This window comes from Oncorhynchus mykiss, chromosome 10 (genome assembly GCF_057628025.1).
Source record: "Oncorhynchus mykiss isolate SJ-2025 chromosome 10, ASM5762802v1, whole genome shotgun sequence".
NCBI lineage: Eukaryota > Metazoa > Chordata > Actinopteri > Salmoniformes > Salmonidae > Oncorhynchus > Oncorhynchus mykiss.
The window spans coordinates 74,883,323-74,890,995 of record NC_143031.1 but is presented as its reverse complement, the minus strand read 5'-3'; positions in this window follow the sequence as shown (position 1 = coordinate 74,890,995).

Below are 7,673 nucleotides of genomic sequence, written 5' to 3'. Positions count from 1 at the left end.
GCTCAGGGTCTGGGTAGGCAGAGGTCAACAATCCAGAGGGTGGCAAAGGTACAGGTTGGCAGGCAGGCTCAGGGTCTGGGTAGGCAGAGGTCAACAATCCAGAGGGTGGCAAAGGTACAGGTTGGCAGGCAGGCTCAGTGTCAGGGGAAGGCAGAATGGTCAGGCCGGTGGGCTCGGAGTCAGGACAGGTAAAGGTCAAAACCAGGAGGGCGAGAAAAAGGGAGACAAGAAAAAGCAGGAGCTGAGACACAAAACCGCTGGTTGACTTGACAAACAGGACTAACTGGCAACAGACAAACAGAAAACACAGCTATAAATACACAGGGGATAAGGGGAAGACGGGCGACACCTGGAGGGGGGTGGATACAATCACAAAGACAGGTGAAACAGATCAGGGTGTGATTTATAAATACATTTGATTGATTGATGATTACAGACTAGCTACGATGCCCTGACTGAAGAGAGAAACCAGCAACAGCGAGACCAAGACAGGGTTCAGGAGATGTTTGCTATGTTTGGTAAGTGGTGGATATAAATATGGGCGGCCTCATAGAGAGGCAGATTGACGAAGGCAGCATTTTTCTAGCTAAATTGACCAAGACGCACCCTTCTAGCCTTTAGGTGGCCTTAAGTGAGATTTGGTTGCCCCATGGGCTGTGTGTACAACCTACAGTAAACAGCCTTGCTCATGGAGCACTGGGCTTTGGGTACAACCTACAGTGGTTCTTCCTTTAAAAGTTGCGAGCTTGTACCGCAGGATTAAGAGGTACCCAGCATCACGGCTTCATTGCTCCAGACTACCACAAGGGGGAGTTAGAGCGCTCATTATGCATTTGGGTCCCAAGGTTTTTATATGACCAATCATATCGAGTGGTTCCAATGATGTTGACGTGAGCCACCCTTGCCTTGTGGCGTTCTTCATCAAAGATGGCTAACAAAACATTACGGTGGATCCAGATGTAGGTTGTTATAACGTCATAATGAGTCAGGCAAAACATTTACAATGGAGAGGAAAATGTTAGTTCATGTAGAGACAAAACGTTTGTGCATATTATTTTGTCATGAAGTTAATTCACGAAAATCGCTCTTTAGCAAGTTATCTGTCTAGCTAACATTAGCCAGCTAGCTAGTGTTAGGATAATTAATTTATAATTTGTGTTGATTAATGTTTTAGGGACTCCTGAGATTACCAGCAAACCAGGCTGCCATCTTGTGAAACAGTGAATGTAAAGAATCTAGCTAGCGAAAGCATTTACTGCAAATTGAATGCACAGTTATGTAAGCTTGCCTTGCAATGCAGCTGAAGTAACATAGCTAACTAACTATTTACATGCTTACTGTGTCTGCATGTATGTATTACAATTATACACTTCAACAGTGTTAACCACTCCAGCTCCTTGGTCATCAATGATTATACATTGTAACTATGCAATAGATTAGAAACATGATTGATTTGTAATTCATATATACAGAAGAAGAAAAACTATGCATATCTAACTCCCTTCATCTTTATTAATCTGAGGACACAGGATAGTATTTCAGTGAGATACTTCATTCCAACCAGTGGATAATGTGAAACACTTTATTTAAAGAAGTTCATGATCCAGGTGTTATAAATGCATTATAATTATGATAATTGTAATATTATAAATATATAATATCTGTACTTCAATGCACATATGGTGTGCATTATAAAACGAGGAAGAAAGACGAGGTGGGGAAAGTGGTGTAGAAGACAGAAAGGGAAAGAGGTAAGAACCTCGCAGACAACATATGATTCATGAATTACAGTGCTACCCTAATATTCTCTCACAATTGCGGTGTCTCCTAACCAGCCTTGGGCTCCCAGTCGGCCCGAAGGTTATCTTAAGAGCGGGTGAGGTGGCGATAACGGGACTGGCTTCCTCTCTCACATCAAAACATACCTGCAGACGAGAGAGCATGATTAAGCCCTGATTGTTTTATTCTAACAAGGTCAGTCATCTTAAATCAGGAGGTGAAATGCAAAACTGACCTTTGATCATTAACTCTGGGACTACTCCATCTCTGTCTGTATTTCAATTAACCTTTCTGAACCACCCTTCCCGGATCCGGGATAATTGTCATCAGCAACGCTGAATAGCATAGCGTAGCATAGCGCCACAGGTAAATAATATTACAAGAAAATATTAATATTCATGAAATCACAAGTGCAACATTACAAAACACAGTTTAGCCTTTTGTTAATCCAACTGTCGTCTCAGATTTTGAAATTATGCTTTACAGCGAAAGCAATACAAACGTTTGTGTAAGTTTATCGATTGCTCGACAAAACAATAAGTACACATAGCATCAGGTAACTTGGTCACGAAAATCAGAAAAGCAATCAAATTAATCGTTTACCTTTGATCTTCGGATGTTTTCACTCACGAGACTCCCAGTTAGACAACAAATGTTCCATTTGTTCCATAAAGATATTTTTTTATATCCAAATATCCAAACCATATCCAAACCTCCGTTAGTTTGGTGCGTTATGCACAGGAATCCACCGGAAAGAGCGGTCACGACAACGCAGACAAAAATTCCAAATTATATCCATAATGTTCACAGAAACATGTCAAATGTTTTTTATAATCCATCCTCAGGGTGTTTTTCAAATATCTATTCGATAATATATCAACCGGGAAAGTTGGCTTTTCACTAGGACCGGGAGTAACAATGGCTGCCTTTCTCTTTTGCGCATAACTCACTCTGAGAGCCCCCACCTATCCACTTACGCAATGTGGACGTTCACACTCATTCTTCAAAATAAAAGCCTGAAACTATGTCTAAAGGCTGTTGACACCTTAGGGAAGCCATAGAAAAAGGAGTCTGGTTGATATCCCTTTAAATGGGCAATAGGGATGCATAACAACAGAGAGGTTTCAGAAACAGGGGCAGTTCCTAATTGGATTTTCCTCAGGTTTTAGCCTGCAATATCAGTTCTGTTTAACTCACAGACAACATTTTGACCATTTTGGAAACTTCAAAATGTTTTATATCTTAATCAGACAATTATATGCATATTCTAGTTTCAGGGGCTGAGAAATTGGCAGTTTCAAATTGGTACGTTTTTTAGCCAAAAAAGAAAATACTGCCCCCTAGCCTTAAGAAGTTTTTAATAATACTTTCTGTTGACCTGACCAAGTGACATCTCACCTATGATCATGCTGTGCTCTCTGCGTCAGCATGGGGGGGTCAATGTAAATAGTCTGGTGGCCATTTGATTAATTGTTCAGCAATCTTATGGTTTGGGGGTAGAAGCTGTTATATGAAATAGAGTAAGGTTCTCAGATAGGCAGAGAGGAGATGGGAGGAGAGGAATATAGGAAAGACTAATAGAGATAGAGCCTACTCTGGAAAATGATTATTCATTATTTTTTATTAAAAACATGTCATGTGATTTGCCATAGGCTTATACAAAAAAAAAGAACGCGGGACCAAATATTAACCTATACTTTTCACTTTAATAATGTACATAATAATGTCACAGATTAATAAATGAAGTAACAATGTTCTTTAACCAATCGTTTGAGCAGACAGCAACCTCCAGGAAGAGACTCAACAGCAGTGTGTGAATGTGTGTGTTTGTGCCCTCTCAGTACTGTTCTGCACTCTGTGTGTGTCCAGGTCACACTGTTTAAAGTATCCAATCACATTTAATCAGGAAGTTGGTAGACCTTGTTAAGGTGTGAAGTCCTCCCACAAACCTATAACAGTGTATGTTCTCAGACTCAGCCTGTTAAGACAAAACAGCTGTTTAACAGCATATAGTCCCAATCCAGTGTATACTCTCTAGCTCCATAGAAAACAACAATATATTTTAGGGCGTAATTAGAATGAACCTATAAATGGAGATATCTTCGGAGATGTACGTTAATGTGGACAGAAAGAGCCGTCGACAGGATACTGTGAACTGGAGCATAAATAAACAACCTGAATCTCAGAACACTGATAAATACCCTGTAGTCATAGAGACACACACATGGAAGTGTAAACCAATAGTTATTATCCCTCCACTTGCCACACAAACTGTTTACCTTAAGATCATGAGGTTGGTTGATGTCTAATGCCCCAAACTCAAATATTTAAAATAATGATCTGTAACAAACAAATTATTAATATTTTAAAACAGAACACAACTTGTCTTCCAAACAATGGTGTCTTACTTCACAAGGGAAAGGTTTTGAAACAGTCATTCAAATTATTTGCGTGTGGAAATTGATACATTAAATGCTACATACTACGTGTCCCAGTTTAAATGTTCTGAAATGTTGGAGGCTCCAAAGGTGTATTTGTCACGATCGTGTGTAGAATAAACGGATACAAAAACAAACGAAACGTGAAGCGCAATGGGGAAATGGCTGCCTAAATATGATCCCCAATCAGAGACAACAATAGACAGCTGCCTCTGATTGGGAACCATACCAGGCAAACATAGAAATAAAAAACTAGAGTAGTCACACCCCGACCTAACCAACATAGAGAATAGAAGGCTCTCTATCGTCAGGGTGTGACAGTCCCCCCCCCACCCCCACCCCCCCCCCCCCAAAGGTGCGGACTCCGGCCGCAAAACCTGACTCAATAGGGGAGGGTCCGGGTGGGCATCTAATGTTGGGGGCGGCTCCGGTGCAGGGCGAAGTACCCAATCCACTCGCGGATATGGAGCGGGGTAGAACGCCGTGCCCGGACTGGGCATCGACGTAGAGGAGGGCCCCGGCCATGGAGCTGGGTTGTTCGCCACACCCGGACTAGGCACCGGCGCGGAAGAAGGCTCCGGCCATGGAGCTGAGTTGACCGCCGTGCCTGGACTGGGCACCAGCGCAGAGCAAAGCTCCTCCCATGGAGCGGCACCAGCACAGAGGAAGGCTCCGGCCTTGGAGCTGGACCTGATGCCGTACCTGGACTGGGCATCGGCGGAGAGAAGAGCTCCTGCCCCGGAGCTGGAGGTTCCGGACCGTGGACCGTTGCAGGACGTTCCGGACAGTGGACAGTCGCAGGAGATTCCGGACCGTGGACCGTCTCAGGAGGTTCCGGAACGTGGACGTCTCAGGAGGTTCCGGACCGTGGACCGTCTCAGGAGGTTCCGGACCGTGGACCGTCACCGGAGGTTCCGGACTGTGGACCGTCACCGGGGGTTCCGGACTGTGAAACGTCGCCTGGACTGGGGAGGTGCACCGGAGGCCTGATGCGTGGGGCTGGTACAGGTGGCACCGGACTGGTGACACGCACTGTAGTTCCCTGGGCTGCTGCTGTGGATACAGCTCTTCCTGAACTGCAAGCCACTTGAGATGAACGTAAGAGCCAGATACAAAGTTATAAAGCTGCAGGAGAGCAAAACAGTAACTGCCTCAGGCACTGATTTTACAGCATCGACAAGAACCAAATTCAAACAATGTGCATTGCAGTGCACATAAAATGCAAATCTTGCACTGTTTTTAATCCAGGCAGACACACCAGAATGTTTTCCGCTCATGACGGATGCACCATCATAGCCTTGCCCCATAAGATTATTTCAGTAGTCCAGACCATGTTTTTCAAGGCGATCAATTATCATTTTTGTGAGCCCTGATGAATCTAAGCTTTCAGCTGACCGAAAGCATAAAAAGCTTTTGTGGATGGCCCCGTTGTAATAGTACCTCACAACTAAAGACATTTGTTATTTTTTCTTTAACTCTTTGGTTTCATCTGCAATTACTCTCAACACTTTACTTTCTTTTACTTCTCTTAATAGTTCACTTTGAAACATCTCAGCAAAGCCCTCAAGAACTTCCTTCTGGATTTGGTGGCTTTTGTACTTAGCATTGCCACATGCATTCATCCTTTTCTCCATGACAGGGTCATGCTTTGCTATTTCTTCTAAGATTGTCTAAAAATAATCCTTGTTGTGAGAGTCATCAGACTCTTGATGACATCTCTGCGCTATATTTTGAGTGGCAGTTAATAGGAGCAAATCTGCAATTGTTTAAATGGAAGTACAGTTTCCCCCCCACTTTCTTTGTACGGTCCTCATTTTTGACATCTAACATTGATGAGTTGCTGTCAATAGCCTTTTTATGCTGATTTCAAGCATACATAGCATTGATATGATGCTCTGCCTTTGAATGTAGCTTAAACCCAGAATCTTTAAACAGAGCCTATTTCCAGTTACAAAAACCTGACTGTGATGTGAAGGCAGATTCAGAAGTGTTAGGCAGAGAAAAACGCCTACAGGCAAAACAATAAGTTAAATCTTAATTTACAGATGATTAAAGCCATAAATTGACCTTATACCAGGAACTGTTGAAAGCACTTTTCCTAGTACCATGCTGCATTCTGGGAAATGTTTTCAAATATATCTCTTAGAGATATTGTGTTTTATAGTGGTGTCAAAACAACAGTTAGTGTCAAAGTAACCTGTGGATAGACAGTAGATATTATGACAGTTAACCTGTGGATAGACAGTAGATGTTAGGACAGTTAACCTGTGCAAAGACAGTAGATGTTATGACAGTTAACCTGTGGATAGACAGTAGATGTTAGGACAGTTAACCTGTGGATAGATAGTATATGTTATGACAGTTAACCTGTGGATAGACAGTAGATGTTATGACAGTTAACCTGTGGATAGATAGTATATGTTATGACAGTTAACCTGTGGATAGACAGTAGATGTTATGACAGTTAACCTGTGGATAGACAGTAGATGTTATGACAGTTAACCTGTGGATAGACAGTAGATGTTATGACAGTTAGCCTGCGGATAGACAGTAGATGTTATGACAGTTAACCAGTGGATAGACAGTAGATGATATGACAGTTAACCTGTGGGTAGACAATAGATGTCATGACAGTTAACCTGTGGATAGACAGTAGATGATATGACAGTTAACCTGTGGGTAGACAATAGATTTTATGACAGTTAACCTGTCTCTGCTGTCTCTTTCAGTCTCTGCTGAAAGATTCCTTCATTACCAAGGTCCGCCGTCTCTCTCCTCCAACCCCACTAGTGACATTGTCCACGTTCCAGATTGACTACATTGAAGTCACCTGCCAGATCTCACAATGCCTGGATTGGTGTTTAACACATCAGTTAATCACATCATGTTGTACAGTAATCTGATGCCCATTTGTTGATGCGTGCTACTCAACTGCAATATATTCGGCCTGGAACGAGACAGCTCTCTCCTCATTGTAGTTGATAGATTGAGCCGTACTGAGCTCTGACCTCACAGACACAGGAAACTACTAACCCTGCTACTTCTCTCCCTCCCATCTCACTCTGACCTCACAGACACAGGAAACTACTAACCCTGCTACTGTTCTCCCTCCCATCTCACTCTGACCTCACAGATACAGGAAACTACTAACCCTGCTACTGTTCTCCCTCCAATCTCACTCTGACCTCACAAACACAGGAAACTGCTAACCCTGCTACTGTTCTCCCTCCCATCTCACTCTGATAGCCACAATTTCCTCTTCTCTCTCTGGTTGGACAGCATACTTGTTACTCTTTGGCCTCAACTTTGTTTCAAAGCCATTTCTTAGTGTTACTTTTGTGTAAAACTACGTCTAATGATTAATTTGAAAGTCAACAATAGGTTTTTCTATATGTCCTGCAAGCATTTCTGAAAACCCGCTCATTTCTGAAAAAACGTTTTTGCTCAGTCATTATG